The 16,471-nt window shown below is 51.6% G+C and overlaps 1 protein-coding gene across 1 annotated transcript in view; it reads left to right on the top strand.

Annotated features, from left to right (window-relative positions):
• Window positions 1–7,566: 7,566 nt before the first annotated feature.
• Window positions 7,567–16,471, top strand: part of PEA15 (proliferation and apoptosis adaptor protein 15) — a 54,167-nt gene continuing 45,262 nt past the window's right edge. Inside the window, exon 1 of the mRNA XM_053368218.1 lies at window positions 7,567–7,601. The gene's annotated coding sequence lies outside the window, so the exon portion shown is untranslated. The remainder of the gene's footprint in view (window positions 7,602–16,471) is intronic.

The following is a 16,471-nucleotide window of genomic DNA, read 5'->3' on the forward strand; positions in this document are numbered from 1 at the left end:
TAGACTGGTGATGGAACATCCACCGGGACCATATGACACTGGTCCTGAAAGACCTACGTTGGCTCCCAGTACTTTTCCAAGCACAATTCAAAGTCTTTGTGCTGACCTTCGAAACCTTAAATGGCCTCTGTCCTGTATCCCTAAAGGAGTGTCTCCACCCCCATCATTCAGCCCAGATACTGAGGTCCAGCACCGAGGGCCTTCTAGTAGTTCTCTCATTGTGAGAAGTGAAGTTACAGGGAACCAGGCACAGGGCCTTCTCGGTCGTGGCGCCCGCCCTGTGGAACACCCTCCCGTCAGATGTCAAGGAGAAAAAGAACTCTCTGACTTTTAGAAGACATCTGAAGGCAGCCCTGTTTAGGGAAGTTTTTAATGTTTGATGTTTTATTATGTTTTTAAGTGTGCTGGAAGCTGCTCAGAGTGGCTGGGGCAACTCAGTCAGATGGGCAGAGTACAAATTATAAAATTATCATTGTCGCCATCATGGGTGCACAGAGAATACTCCTGGCTTAGCTCCCCCAGGGGTTTTGCCAGCCTTGCCGGAGGGAGCCCTTTTCCATGAAAGTGGTCACCTTCTGCATCAGGTCCTCTGTAGAAGAACGTGAGAAGAGGCCTCCCCAGATCAGGCCAAACAGAGAGTCATAATACCATAGAATTGTAGAGCTGGAAGGGATGCTCAAGGAGTCACAACTAAAGCATCCCTGATGGCTGACCATCCAACCTCTGCTGATAAACTTCTGAGGAAGGAGAGCTTGCCATCTCCTAAGGCCGTCTGTTCCGCACCATAGACAGGAATGCAAGAAGCTGCTTTGTATTGAGTCAGACTGCGGGGTTCACCTAGCTCAGTCTTGTCTACACTGGCTGGCAGCAGCCCAGAGGTTGCTACCAGCCCTGTCTGGAATCCTGGGATCTTCTGCCAGCAAATCAGGTGATCAGCCACTGAGCCACAGCCACACCAGGGACATGACAGATCCTTCCAGATGTTTTGGAGCCCAGCTGCCACCATCACCATCCCTGGCTATGCCACTTGAGAGGGAATCAGAGAACATCTGGAGGGTTGCGAGTCTGCGCCCTGTAGACTATAAGGAGTCTGCTGCGGTTGCTGGTCCAATGGGTCCCAAACTTCTTTGGTGGTGTCAGACTGCCTCCCTGGTCCCTTAAACTCATCCCCAGATCCCCTTACCCTACCCTAAAAACAGAATCACAGTTCGCACGACCCACAAAGGGACATAAAGGTAAAGAGACCCCTGACCCTTAGGTCCAGTCATCGCCGACTCTGGGGTTGCAGCGCTTATCTCGCTTTATTGGCCGAGGGAGCCGGCATGCAGCTTCCGGGTCATGTGGCCAGCAGGACTAAGCCGCTTCTGGCGAACCAGAGCAGCGCATGGAAACACCGTTTACCTTTCCGCCTGAGTGGTACCTATTTATCTACTTGCACTTTGACGTGCTTTTGAACTGCTAGGTGGGCAGGAGCAGGGACCGAGCAACGGGAGCTCACTCCGGCGTGGGGATTCGAACCGTTGACCTTCTGATCGGCAAGCCCTAGGCTCTGTGGTTTAACCCACAGTGCCACCCGCATCCCTGCTACAAAGGAACATAATAACACAATAAAATTCAAAACAGAAACAACGGTACATTTATTCAAGACCCAATTAAAATGGTTTAGTTTAATCAATTCAACACAACTGATGAGCTGGGCCCAGTGATACTAGCTTTTCAAAGTCTGATAGTCGTCTCCTCCTCCAGCGACCCACCCTTGCCTCTTAGCATCCCCCCAGGTAAGGGGGCAAGGCCACCCACTTGGGGAGCCCCTGCTCTGGTCCGAGTGCCCCCCACGTTCGGCACCACCTGACACTTACGGAAAATATAAACGCAGAGGGATCGCCACCGTCAGCAAAGGCAGTTTCGTGCGCACATTGATGGGTCCGTATGAATAATGTATGCTAAAGCAACAGAATATTCAGGCTCAGAGTCCCAAGTTTGCATCATGTGCTGCTTGGAAATGAAGCGGCGATCCATCATTCCTACAGCACACTAAAACCGCCTCTCCCTCACAGCAAGATGCTGTGGGCTGCCCTGGTGGGAAGGGTGGGTTGCGGTTACCCCCATTTCGCAGACGGCTAAAAGAAGGCAGGGACAGAGAGCGAGGGGTGGTCTTCAACAAAGTGCAAGGGGCAAAAGAAGATCAGAAGAGCAGCTGGATCAGGCCAAGGGAGGCCCATGGAGTCACAGAGACAGGTGACAAGGGGTCTCTTTTGTCCTGCTCTAGGGTCAAAACACGTCTCCGTAAGACCGGAGTTATCAATTCCATGAAACCTTGCGGAATGTCTCACCTGAATATTATGCTTCCTGAGACAGGGGCTTGCCTGCTTAAGGAAACAGCAGCCCTCTTCTGAATTAAATCAACACATTAAAGAACTTTAAACATATCAGACTTGGGATTTGGGCTTCTGCTGTTTTGGTGACTTATGATCAGGGCCAGATTTAGGTTTGATGAGGCCCTAAACTACAGAAGGTAATGGGGACATTTTATATGTCCAGCTGTCCTTTGTCAACTACAAGTTGTCACTATTTTTTGTGTTGAATATATGCTATATGGTAATTTATGGACCTACTAGGCATCTCAAGCCATTTGCACATTACAAAATATGTATTTTATCAAAGTAATTGTTGAACTGAAATACAATTAAAAAGTATATTACCTGTAATAGTGAAATACAATTAAGAAGTATATTAATAGTGAAATAATTATTAAGCTCTAACTTAAAATGATTGGGGCCCATTACTTACATCATAGGAGCCTGTTGTTGTTTAGTCGTGTCCGCCTCTTTGTGACCCCCTGGACCAGAGCACGCCAGGCCCTCCTGTCTTCCACTGCCTCCCTCATGCTGGTAGCTTCGAGAACACTGTCCCACCATCTCGTCCTCCATCGTCCCCTTCTCCTTGTGCCCTCCATCTTTCCCAACATCAGGGTCTTTTCCAGGGAGTCTTCTCTTCTCATGAGGTGGCCAAAGTCTTGGAGCCTCAGCTTCAGGATCTGTCCTTCCAGTGAGCACTCAGGGCTGATTTCCTTCAGAATGGAGAGGTTGGATCTTCTTGCAGTCCATGGGACTCTCCAGAGTCTCCTCCAGCACCAGAATTCAAAACATAATTCATAGGAGCCTACACAACACAAAATACTGTTGCTGCATGTAGGTTTTATTTTATTTGTTTTTTATCTTATATTTTGGAAATGGTTTTTTCCCCTTTAATTTTTTATGGGCCCCCAAGAGAGTGGGGAACTAAGCTATATTTGTTTAGCTTATACGTAAATCTGGCACTGCTTATGATAAAATCTCTCTCTCACACACATGCCCGGGGCTGGGGCAGACCATAACTCAGAGGCAGAGGGCCTGCTAAAGACTCAGGTTGAGAAGGAGGTCTCCATCACTTGCACACAGGCAGCAGGCAAAGGGCATCCTGCCCCCTGCTCTTTTCAGGTGGGTAAACTCAGGTTGAGCAGTTAAAGTTGCCTTGCAGCCCTTAAGAACACAAGGAGAGCTTGGCTGCTGCTGGGTCAGGACCAAGGAGACCCCACCAGGTTCAGCATCTCATTCTCACCGTGGCCAAAGAACCTTAAGAATCCAGGACTCTAGATAGACTGCCTCTGGACCTGGAGGTTCCACAAAGAGAGCCTGGCTACTGGATCAGGCCCAAGGGGGGCCCTTCTAGTTCAGTGAAGGAACCAAACGTGATGTCCTCTCCCCTCCACACTGTTCATTGCCAACTCTCATTTCATGTCAACTTCTCTCCGCCCCAATGACACTACAAATGAACGTTATGGTCAGCGGTCTGGACATCTTTTGCTGCAGCCACAGAACAAGGTCAGTGGTTTTAAAAAGAAGCCATTTGAATCTTGGGGGATTTTGCTTCTCTTCTGCACCCCCCCCTCGACAATGTTTACATTAAAAATGCATGTGAAACATTGCCAGTCTATTAATACCAAGCCTTGTAAAAGCCTTTTATGCCCTTAATCTTGTGGTGTGACGGCGAGGCGCACAGAGGATCTGAAAGATCCCCCCGAGATCTATTTCCTGAGGAAGGGGGGGCTCTGGATTCTGTCCTCTTTTTAAAAAAAACAGAAGAGTTTAACTTGGGAGACATAGTTTGTGCTGTTTGCCTAGTGAAAAGGCACCACCTGGCAAAAGATTCTTACACCAAATTAAACCCCCCCCCCCCACCTTCCTAATGCCAAAAGGTTGGTGGGGAAGGGGTTAGCAACATAACCCAACAGGCAAAAAAATAGGACAAAAGTCCAAAGCCCTAAGAAGCCCCCAGTAAAAAAGGTAAAGGGACCCCTGACCATGAGGTCCAGTTGTGGCCGACTCTGGGGTTGCGGCGCTCATCTCGCTTTATTGGCCGAGGGAGCCGGCGTGCAGCTTCCAGGTCATGTGGCCAGCAGGACTAAGCCGCTTCTGGCGAACCAGAGCAGCGCACGGAAACGCCGTTTACCTTCCCGCCGGAGCGGTACCTCTTTATCTACTTGCACTTTGCTGGTATCATTTCCACACTTGCCTCTGAAATAAAACCATCTTTGCAGTGACTTTTCTGCAGGAAAGCTGCTAGAGAAACGTGGTCCTTCCTCTCTCTTAACCCTAGAGCCTGAGGGTGTCTGAGGAGGCTGGACGTGGGAACATTCAGGACGGGCAAAAGGAAGTCCCTCTTCATGCAGCACAAATTTAAGCTATGGAACTCACATCTGCAGGAGGCCAGCAACCTGTGTTGCTTTTAAAGAGGACTGGACAAACCCACAGAGGGGGAGAGGCTATGAGTCTTGAAAGGTGGTGTGTGTGTGTGTGTGTGTGTGTTTTAACATATCATTTTCAACAGTAATTAAACATACTTTTACATCTTATTCAATTTTTTTGACTTCCATCAATCCTGTCTGAAAATTTTCCAATCTAATCTCTTAGTATGCATTTCTTATCTTCCCTATTACATTTCAAACTCATAATCAATATCTCTGCCTATTTCTACTTTGTAACACTTTGTATATTTCTCCTTACAAAACTTCTTGTAGTCCTACTAGCGTAATTTGTTGGTTACAGTTGCTCTTCAAACAATTCGTATACTTCTTCCAATCTTCTGTGAATCTCTGTTCCCGCAGGTTTTGAATCCTTCCTGTCATTTTGTCCAATTCTGCACAGGCCATTAATTTCGTCTGCCATTCTTCTTTTGTCTTGAAAGGTTCTTGAGGATCCCTCTGTGGATGGAAACTTGCCGCTTGATCTCAGGAAGTGCAAGTGTAAGAGCTGATCTCATCTCCGTCTCATGGCCAGCCACAGGGCGATGTGTGCAGGGAAACAGTGGGAGGAAAGAGGCGCAGCCTGCTCAGATCTCGAGTTCCTCCTTTCTTTCTCAAGTCACACTGAGAAGGTTTCCTGGCAGCACGGAAGGCAAGAACTTAACATGGGAAAGGTCCCACCCACCCCGGCCCACGCAACTGCATCAGCTGATGGGAGAGGGAAATTGTTGTTGTTGAGTCATTTAGTCGTGTCCGCCTCTTCGTGACCCCCTGGACCAGAGCACGCCAGGCCCTCCTGTCTTCCACTGCCTCCCTCATGCTGGTAGCTTTGAGAACACTGTCCCCCCACCTCGTCCTCTGTCATCCCCTTCTCCTTGTGCCCTCCATCTTTCCCAGCATCAGGGTCTTTTCCAGGGAGTCTTCTCTTCTCATGAGGTGGCCAAAGTCTTGGAGCCTCAGCTTCAGGATCTGTCCTTCCAGGGAGCACTCAGGGCTGGTTTCCTTCAGAATGGAGAGGTTGGATCTTCTTGCAGTCCATGGGACTCTCAAGAGTCTCCTCCAGCACCAGAATTCAAAAGCATCAATTCTTCGGCGATCAGCCTTCTTGATGGTCCAGCTCTCACTTCCATACATCACTACTGGGAAAATCATGGCTTTAACTATACGGACCTTTGTTGGCAAGGTGATGTCTCTGCTAGCTTCCTCCAAACCCAGCTGGGGGATTTTGAGCAAGCAAATGGCAGCCATAATGAAACTTGTGCCCAAGCATTTGAGGGTCACATGTACCTTTTTCCAAAGACGGGGAATATCTGTGGGCCTCTGAATGTTGCCAGACTCCCAACTCCTACCATATTTGACCATCCTGAAGCTGCTGGGAGGCGGGAGTCCAACAGTATCAAAAGATTCATAGGTGTCCCAGCCCTACACATTCACTCAATCAAACCTTTATTGAATATCCAGCAAATAAATTGTATTTGACACCTAATGACATTTTAGTTCAGTACTGAATAATACTGCACCGAGGCCATGCCATGTTATTCTTGAAAGTTAACATGCAACAGCATTCAGCCACCTGGTTGTGTTTGACAGCTGGCATGCAACGGTATTTAGTATTTATTTATTCTACAATTATCTTTCCTTATTTCTTAACAGCATGTTTAGGCTGGTGTGAAATTGTATTTGGTATTTTGGACTATATTTATCTACAGCACTCATTTGCTGCCCAAACGCAATGTGCTCTTTGGATGCCAATACAAAACATTAAAAATACAATAACTGCCACGGAACAATGGAAAACAGTAAAGGAAGCCCTGCATGAAAAATTTAGCAGCAGGGAGCGGAGAACCATAGAAGATGCAAAGAGGTAGCTAAAAGCCTGGAACAGATCTGAGATCTGGATTTAAAAGTCTCTCAGTAGGCTGGGCATTGGGCATCTTCACCTGGAGTCCTAAAGCCGCTGGATCAGGCCCAAGAGGCGGTGGTCCTGGTGCTAATCTACTCAAGCACCCTGTCCTCACTCACAGCGGCCTTGATAAGGACCAGCTCTCCAGGCCTGACACCAGCAACAATCAGAGCAGATGCCAAGTGGCTTAAATGCAGACTCCAAAAACCAAGAAAGCATTTCGGGTTCGGAAGGACTTGGTCCAGCCACTTTTGCCAAAGTTGGGCTTCTCATGGCGACGCTGAGCTAGATGCACCCCCAGGGTCTGACTCGGTATATGGCTGCTTCCGACCACTCTGCCCCCAGCAGAGGACAAAGGGGCCGCCATCCGAAAGGACCAGCGTCTTCCCTAATTGCTTAGGGCTATTTTTGGTTTTTTTAAAGATGGGGCGGCGGGAGGTGATGCCCGCTGCTGCCCTCCTTTCTCCCGGCCAGGCTGGGGCGGCTGCCCGTCTCCTGAACCCCTCCAAAGAGCCCTTTCGTCTCCGGGGGTCCTTTGGCGAGACGCGCGCTCCGGAGCGTCACGTGTGAAAGGGGCTGGTTTCGGGTTCCTGCTTTGCCAAGCCTCGCGCCATCAGCACAAAAAGCCAGCCCGCCCGCCTCCTCCTCCTCCTCCTCCTCTCCGCGGCTCCCCCCGCTGACATCACTCGGCGCGGAGGAGGGCAGAGCGGGAGGAGGGTGGGGTGACCCGGAGAGCCGCCCAGCGCGAAAGGAGAAGCCTCGCCGCCGCCGCCGCCGCCGCGCACAGACAGACGCTCGCCCGCCGCCGCTGCCGCTGCGCCCGGCTCGAGGGGCGCGTCCCGTCCGGGGAGGGCAGGAGGACGAGCTCGCCGCCGCCCAAGGGGACCCATCCTGCTCCGGCGCTTCCTGCCGCCGGTAAGTCCAGCGCCTTTCCTCCGGCTCAGCCATCCCTCGCCAGGGAGAGAGAAAGAGAGAGATCCATCCGAAAGGGGCGCAGCCGCCGCTCCGTGCGCTCTGCACATGGCCAGAGGCTCGCCCGCGCCCGCCCGCTGGGGGTCTGAGCGACCAAAGTCGGGGCGGTGGGGCTGATGGAGGGCTGGGACGATGGGGAGTCGGGGGCGATGATGGGGACGCAGAGAGCCCCGTTTCCGGGCGCGCCCAAGGCGGGGAGCCCCCTTCGCCGCGCGGCTCTCCTTCGCCCGCTGAGGGTGACTCAAACCCAGATCCCGGGCTGAATCATTGCCGCTTCCTCTTTGGACTGCTGCCCTGGCAGATTTCTGGACAGAGCTCAGCAGCCGTCGCCTGACTCGAACCAGAGAAGCTCAGGACTGTCCACACTGGCAGGCAGCAGCAGCAGCAGCAGCTCTCCAGGGTCTCAGGGCAGGGAGATGTCGGTGGAGGGGGGACAAGGGAGGATTTGAACCCAGGACCGTATGCATGCAAAGCAGATGTTCTGCCCGGACTCGGCGTCCACCCTGCCGGCCGCATTTGCTCTCCGGGCTCCCAGGCCATCGCCTGCCCCCTCTCCCCTTCTGCCCCCCCCCCGTTAAAAAAAAGCCCAAAGTGAACCACATTGTGCAGGGAAAACTCTAAAAGTGCCAACTGCCTTGAGAGCCGGCCAGAGCCCAATGGGGCATCGTCCCTGCTGCCTAGTCTAACTCTTCAGCTCTTTCTCGCCCCCCCCATTTTTTCCCTCCCCCTGCAACTTAACTCTGCCCCTGATCAGCCCGACTTGATGCCATCTGCCCAAGGTGCTCCAAATTGAGGAGAGGAACCAGGCACAGGGCGGGGCTCCTCCCAGTTTGCCACTTCCTCCACCAATCTAGGAAACATAGGCAGCCGCTTTCGAGTAAGTCGGGCCATTGGGTCCACCTGGCTCAGTGCTTCCTACACGGGCTGGCAGCCCTGGCGTGGCAGCCCTACCTGGAGGTGCCAGCGGGGATTGAGCTTGGCATGGTCTGCAAGGGAGCGATGGTCGACCTTCTCTACTCTAGAGAAGGCCCAAGAACAGCTGCGATTCCTGCAGTGCCGGGGGTTGGACTAGATGACCCCCAGGGGTCCCTTCCAGCTCTACAGTTCTATGGCAGGCTAAACAGAGCCCTGGAAGAAAACTTCGGGAAAACAGGAATGAGCCACCAGCGCTCTCAGCTGTGTGCAGATATGAACCTGGGAGTTTCTGGTACCTAAACTCTGGTGATAAACGGCCAAGCAAAGTTCTTCTGTAAAGGGGACCAGCCTGGACATGGCTGTGGAGTGTGGGATGTGGGAGAGACCCGGGTTCAAATCACTTAGCCCAGCCTACCTCCTGGGGTTGTAGGGGATGGGGCTCTGGAGGAAGCACCTTGAGCTCCTTGGAGAACAGGCAGGATAGAAATGCACTCAGCAAATGGGGATGTCCACCCTGGTGGGCAGGAACAGCACCCAGACTCTTTCCCTCAGCTCTCCCTGCCCTAGCCAAGAGAGAACTTGAAGCAGATCAGACGGCCACCCCTCAATCACTGGGTTCAGAGTATTCAAGGGACTAGTCCTCAAGCTGTTCATTCCCATCAAGCTTCAGTTCTTTCCCTGGCACAGCCTTCCTTCCACCACCACCGCTCCTCTTCCCCACCCTGACATCCTCCTCAGCATCTCTTTGCCTTCTGAGGTACCAACTGAACATGAAAAAGCCTTTGTCTTTTTGGCATCCTGTTGTGGACAGCCCTGAGGTGGGACTGTTCTTTATCTATCCAACTTTTCATTTATCTTATGTTCATTTTCAGTTTTAGCTGCAATTGTGTGTCTCTGTGTGTGTCTCTCTGTGTGTGTGTGTGTGTGTGTGTGTGTGTGTGTGTGTGTGTGAGTGTCCTGGTGTCCTGCTGATTGGCAGATTTGTTGCCTCCTTTTTGATGCTTAGTTGATATTGATTGACAGGGACGGTGGTTCCCGCTTTGCTGGAGTTTTGCTGTGGCGTTGCAAACGGTGTTTGGATACTTTTGCATCTCGGGAGCTGGCCTTTTTGGGTCCTGCCAACCCCACAGTTCTGTGATTCTGGGCTGATACCTTGTGCCTTGGAGCGGGAGAGGCAGCCACCGAGATGCACTCTCCACACAGACGGAATAAATAAATCATGTTGGGTAAATGCACCCTGCTCAAGCTGAAATGGGCTCCTCTAATAACACTCGGTCAGAGGCCAGGGCCTTGCAGGATCAGGCCAAAAGGTGCATTTAAGCCAGCATCTGCTCCTCAGGAGTAGCGGGACAGATGCTTCTGTGATGTTTTGCAATGTGGGCCCCTTGGGCTCATTTGGCCGGAGACTCCTTTCCGTGCTTGGAGAAAGTGGATGGGGAGAAGCTTTTCTCCCTCTCTCAAAATACCTCTGGTTATGGACTTAATGCGTTCCGGAGGTCCGTTCTTAACCTGAAGTACCACTTTAGCTAATGGAGCCTCCTGCTGCCTCCGTGCGATTTCTGTTCTCATCCTGAAGTAAAGTTCTTAACCCCAGGTACTACTTCTGGGTTAGCGGAGTCTGTAACCCGAAGTGTTTGTAACCCGAGGTAAAAAGGTAAAGGTAAAGGGACCCCTGACCATTAGGTTCAGTTGTGACCAACTCTGGGGTTGCGGTGCTCATCTCGCTTTATTGGCCGAGGGAGCCAGCGTACAGCTTCCTGGTCACGTGGCCAGCATGACTAAGCCGCTTTGGCGAACCAGAGCCATTTACCTTCCCGCCGGAGCAGTACCTATTTATCTACTTGCACTTCGTGCTTTTGAACTGCTAGGTTGGCAGGAGCAGGGACTGAGGAACGGGAGCTCACCCCGTCACGGGGATTTAAACCGCCGACCTTCTGATTGGCAAGTCCTAGGCTCTGTGGTTTAACCCACAGCGCCACCCGCGTCCCTTGTAACCCGAAGTACCACTGTACTAAACTCAGGGACATCTGAGGAAGCTAAATGTTGGGAGATTCAGGAGAGACCAAAGGAAATCCGCCCTCCATGCTCTGTGCAGAGCTGAATTATGGCGTTCACTCTCCCAGGAGGTAGCGATGGCCCCCAGCTTGGAAAACCTGGAAAGAGGATCGTATCACTTCCCAGAGGAGGAGACCAGCCGTGGCTATGAGCCGCAAGGGTGGCTGCGCTCCTCCTTCCTCCACCATCGTGCCTCTGAATAATACCAGTTGCTGAGATCACACAGCTGTTGTGCTCCTGTCCCAGGAACACCGGAAGCCGCCTTATCCTGAGTCAGACTGTTGGTCCATCTAGCCCAGTAATGTCTACACGGGCTGGCAGTGGCCCTCCAAGATTCCAGGTCAGGATCTCTCCCAGCCCTACCAGGAGGTGCCAAGGATTGTGCTGCTTCCAGGTTTCCCGTGGGGGAATCTGGGTCTTCGCTGTGGGAACAGGAGGCTGGACTAGCTGTGCCCCCTTTGGGCCTGATCCTGTTGGGCTTCCCCCAGGGAATGTGGTTGGCTACTATAAGAACAGTGTGCTTGACTAGATGAGTCCCCTTTGTCCTGAACAGCAGCAGGGCTATTCTTACATCCGTAGCGTGAGGGTCAGCAGCTGATGTTGGTCTTCTCAGACTCCAGCGCCCATCCTTCCTGACCCATTAGCCAGACTGGCCGTGGCTGGTGGAAACTGGAGTCCAGCAACATACAGAATAGTGGACCACGTTAGCTACCCCTGTCGGACGTGAATCACTTCCAAGGACTGTGGCAGAGTCAGGTTGGGGGTGGGATGTCCCCACAGAAAGGAGAAGGCCGCTTTAGCCATCATGGCTACAGGCAGCGGAGGACAAACACAAAGGATGTTAGCAGAGCAGGTGGGCTTGCAAAGGATTATCTCTTGGGCGGCTCATACTGCCTCGCTTGCATTCCTTGAAGTCGTGAAAGTGTAAGGAGAGTCTGACTGCTGGATCAGGTCCATAGCCCACCTCGTGCAGCATCCTGTTCCCACAGTGGCCAACCAGATGCCTGTGGGTGAAACCTGAAAGCAGGATTCAAGCACAAAAGCAACTCTCCCCTTTCGGTGTTTTCCAGCAACTGGTATTCGAAAACATTGCTCCAAAGCCTCCTCTGTGAATTGGCTCGTCCTCTTTCCAAGCCATCCAAGTTGGTGACAGTCACTGCCTCCTGCGGTCCCACTGCCCCACGTGGGTCATTCGCAGAGTCGGGCTGGCTTTGCCTCTTCCTCGCTCCACCGTGACTTTTGACTTTTTCAATGTCCGCGCTGCAACATCCACGTGGAAGCAGGGCAGCCCCAGCAAAGGGCCCCATTGTGTCCGCTGAGTCCAGATGCCATCACGCTTCGGACAGCGGCGTTGGAGTCTTGCTAGACAATGGGCCCCTTCAGACAACCCAGTCCCACGAGAAGCTGCTGCTGCTGCTGCTGCAGAGTCATTGCTGTGTGTGTTGTGGGGGGCGGGATCTGCTGTCATCTGGGTCCTCCAGAGAGGGCACACTTTGTCTTAGTTGCCGTCTGGGACCATCTTAATAAACTGACTTGCAAGTTATCGCTGGGGGTCCCTCCCGCAGTCCTGCTGGTTTGTAGAAATCGCAAGGAGGGGAGACTAGTGTCGCTGTTGAACTCCAGTTCTGTTTTTGTGGACTTTCCCTTAAGGCAGCTGGTTGGCCCCTGGGAGAACTGGACTGGATGAACCCCCTTTGTTCTGACCCAGCCGCCAGCCTTTTCTGATGTTCTTATATTGACTTCTGCTTGCAGGACGTAGTTTGGGCTTTATTGCTTTAGTGCTTAGTCTTTGTTTAGGTCTGGAGGTCGTTTTTGTGGGGGCTGTTGTTGTCACACCCTGTTGTGAGTTTGGTGTTCTCCACAGGGTGCTGAGATAGGGGGGCCTTTGATCTGAGCCCACAGGCCTCCTTTTATGTTAGGGCTTTTGTTCAAAATGTTTCACATGATGCACCAAAATTCTCCAAAGCGACATCTTTAGGCCAGTTCATTTTTACAACAACCTTGTCGGGGTGCCACAAAGTTATCACCCCCATATTACAGAGAAGGACAAAAGCAGACAGAGGCAGGGTTCAAACTACGAGCATCCTGGTTCACAGCTCACACCCTTAACTGCCTTTCCCTCAAATAATTTGTGGTCTTCAAACTTTTAATTGTGCTTTCCCAAATGTGGTCCTTCCCTTCTAAAGCCAAGCTGTTTCAGCTTCTCGCACACCCCTGACAACTTGGGGCAACCGCTCTCAGTCTCTTCTGCCTCTCTCTAATCTGCCCTTTGCACCCCCTCACTAGCCCCAAATATTTTTGTCCGGCTGGGATGTGTCCTTGGGCCCTGATCATGGATGGAGGATGCAGAGGGAGGGACGCCAGAGTGTGTACGAGGAAACTAGCCTCCTGTACAAGGGGGACATTCACATCCCTTGCCCCGCCCACATTTCCATCTGGCTCCACCCACCCCTGGCATGTGGCCCTCAGAAGATTGCCCAGAAGAGAATGTGGCCCTTGGGCTGGAGAAACCAAGAGGCATTCCAAACTGACCCTACTTGCGGCATGGGGACATCTCCCTTCTGATGTGCCAAGGCCAGGTCAAAGCTTCTCTGTCTCCTACCTGTGCTCTCCTCAGGTAGACTCACGTGGTCCCTTCACTGCACATTTCGAGCTGCAATCGATGGCCCTTTCAGTGTGTTTGCCAGAGGGGAGAGTCACTGGTTTTTGTTTCATTTTTATTATGTCATCATTTTGTAAGTTTATGCTCTTCCACCATGTGCTCTTCAGGTGGGGATCGCAATATAAAGTTAATAAATAAATAAATATCTCCTTTCCTCACCTCTGTTCCTTCATTCGAAAGTTACTGCTTTCAGGTTAAAAGGGGGGGGGGGAAGGCAGCCTTAAGATCTCTCCCCTTGATTGACAGCAGCCAACTCAGAACACTACTGATAGCAGGCAAATAAGAGATTGGCTTATATATATTTTCCCCCCTGTGTGCGTCATTCGGCAATTACCCTTCCCCCCTCGGTTGAATTTTATCCACATCCTTCTTACGATACTTCTGAAACTCTTTTCTCTGCCTTCCTCGCTTTGGACTCGCGTGGTTTCTGCATCTCATGACAAGGGCTGTCACCCTCTCTGTGGTGATTCAGCTGCCTCGCCTTCCGTCAGATCCTTCGTGGATGTGCTGGGAGGCACAGGTGGCCCTGTCTATGGCCTGCTCTCCAAAGCGGGAACATCCTTGATCCTTCACGTTCAGCCTCTTCCCTTTCCCCACACACCCCCAGGCAGTTTTGTGCCTATTAAAAGGCTCCCAGTTCGTCTGACAGCTTCCAGTCGTCTTTCATCCTTCCTTCCTTCGGGTTCCGATAGTGGACAGAAAGTTTTCGCCTCCGCTTGGCTTTCGGAAGAGCTTGTTCCAAGACCCCCGGGGCCACTTCTGCAAGCGAACTCCGCTGCGCAGGTAACTCAAGCACACTGAAGCCCTCCCTCAGTTCTGAAGTTCATAGAATCATAGAATGGTAGAGTTAGAAGGGGACCCCAGGGGTCATCTAGTCCAACCCCCTTCCGTGCAAGAATTGCAACCGGAGCATCCATGACAGATGGCCACCCAACCGCTCATAAAACCCTTCAGTGAAGGAGAGTCCACCGCTTTCCAAGGCAGTCCCTTAAATAAGCTTGTTTTCTGTTGCTGCAGGGCCTGAACCAGTGGGTTCGAATTGTAAGAAAAGAGATTCCAACTAAACATTATTAGGAGGAACTTTATGACGGTAATGGGCGACCTTGGAAGGCGGTGGGCTCTCCTTTTCTGGAGGTTTTTAAGCAGAGGTTGGAGGGCCATCTGTCAGGGATGCTTTAGTTTAGATTCCTGCTCTGCAGGGTTTGGACTAGATGACCCTTGGAGACCCCTTCGAATTCTACAATTATATGCTTCTGAGTTGTGGTTTATAGGCTGCAGTGTGGATCAGCTTCATTGGCAAGGAAGAAGGCTGAGGGGCAGCTCTGTGTGCGCGCCTCCCTTTGGATCAGACCCCCACCCAAAAGACATAATCGCAGTTAATAAACGTGCTTGCAGAATCCTAAAAAATATCCCAGTGCATTTTGCGAGATGCAACTTTACAAAATGTGCATTGTCTCTCCCCCCCTGCCCGCCTTAACTATTAAGGCACTTGCATCATCTTGACAAAATACTAAACTAGAATTACTTACTTACTTCCGACCTCATCCGTTCCCCAGATTTTTGACTGGGTGCACAATTCAGATGTTTCCCTCTCCTGTTTCCCCTAATATTCCAGGACAGGAGTCAGTAATTCTGGGAAGGAAAACTTGGCAAAAATAAGCCAGTCTGTTTTGCCACAGGAGGAAAAGGATAACCTGGGTGGCAGGGAGAGCAGAATACCTGTGGGATTAGAAATGTCGGTGGCTGAGAGGGCATTAGCGTCCCCAAAACCTCCTCTTGCCTGGCAAAACCAGGACAAAATATTGCAAAAATGAGAGGGAGGCCCTGCAGCTCAAAGCTAGCTCAGAAGGTCAGCTGGAGGCTGGAGCCATCTTGGGCCAAAGCGTTGCCCTTCCTGGGACGCTGCCTCTTGGCTGACAAGCTGCACATCAGAGCTGAGTTTTTTCCCCTCTTCCTTTTAATGGGAGTGTGCCAGATTGTTTGATCTCAGCTCGTCCATTTAAAAGTCAGCTGCTTATCTAAGTCCAGTTAATAATGCTGAGCCTGACTTTATATGCATCTCAAAGCCCTGGATATATATATACATTATAATGACATGCTGGAGGAGACTCTTGAGAGTCCCATGGACTGCAAGAAGAACAAACCTCTCCATTCTGAAGGAAATCAGCCCTGAGTGCTCACTGGAAGGACAGATCCTGAAGCTGAGGCTCCAAGACTTTGGCCACCTCATGAGAAGAGAAGACTCCCTGGAAAAGACCCTGATGTTGGGAAAGATGGAGGGCGCAAGGAGAAGGGGAGGACAGAGGACAAGATGGTGGGACAGTGTTATCGAAGCTACCAACATGAGGGAGGCAGTGGAAGACAGGAGGGCCTGGTGTGCTCTGGTCCAGGGGGTCACAAAGAGGCGGACACGGCTAAACGACTAAACAACAACAGTGACAAGCTAAGCTAGGCCTCCTTCAGAGGAGGAGGAGGGAGGGAGGGAGGGAGCCATCATAGCTCAATGGGGAGAGCATGGAGAAGATCCCAAGTCCAGTCCTTGAAAGCTTCTCCGGACAGGGCTGAGGGTGGGTCTCCTGTAACCCCGGCGAGCCTCTGTCCATCTACGAAGACAAAATTGAGCTCAATGGGCTCAGGGGTCCTGTCTGGTACAGGGAAGGTCCCTCTGTTCCTGTTAAATGAGCCATTTCTTCAGAACCATGAGGACTACAATCTTAGTTTGTTTTTAAAGGGACCAGCTGTAACCTCAGCAGCTTTGCATGCAGAACACCACATGCTCAATCCCCGGCTTCTCCAGGCCTGAAACTCTGGCAAACTGCTGCCAGTCAGTGTTGCCATTACTAAGCTAGATGGAGTAGTGGATCCGACTCCTTATAAGGCAGCTTCCTAGGTTCCCATTTATGCTTCAGATCTGGGTGTGAGGCTTGCTGTCCCGTTTAGTGTGGCGAGGGTGGTTCTTTGCACACCTGGAAGACGACTGTGTCACCTCCCATCACCCTCTTGAAGGTGCTTTTACAGCTCAGGGAAAAGGGCAGGCAGACACAGCATCTGTAGACTGTAGCATCCTGAATTAAGGGAGGGGGAATTCCCCTTGCAGCCAAAGGATTGTTTGAGGCCACCACGAAAGAGCTGATCTTCAGCTTGAAACCAGGACTTGCTCTTTCCCCAGGCTGCTCCTCCA

This window comes from Podarcis raffonei, chromosome 16, assembly GCF_027172205.1.
Source record: "Podarcis raffonei isolate rPodRaf1 chromosome 16, rPodRaf1.pri, whole genome shotgun sequence".
NCBI classification, from domain to species: Eukaryota; Metazoa; Chordata; class Lepidosauria; order Squamata; family Lacertidae; genus Podarcis; species Podarcis raffonei.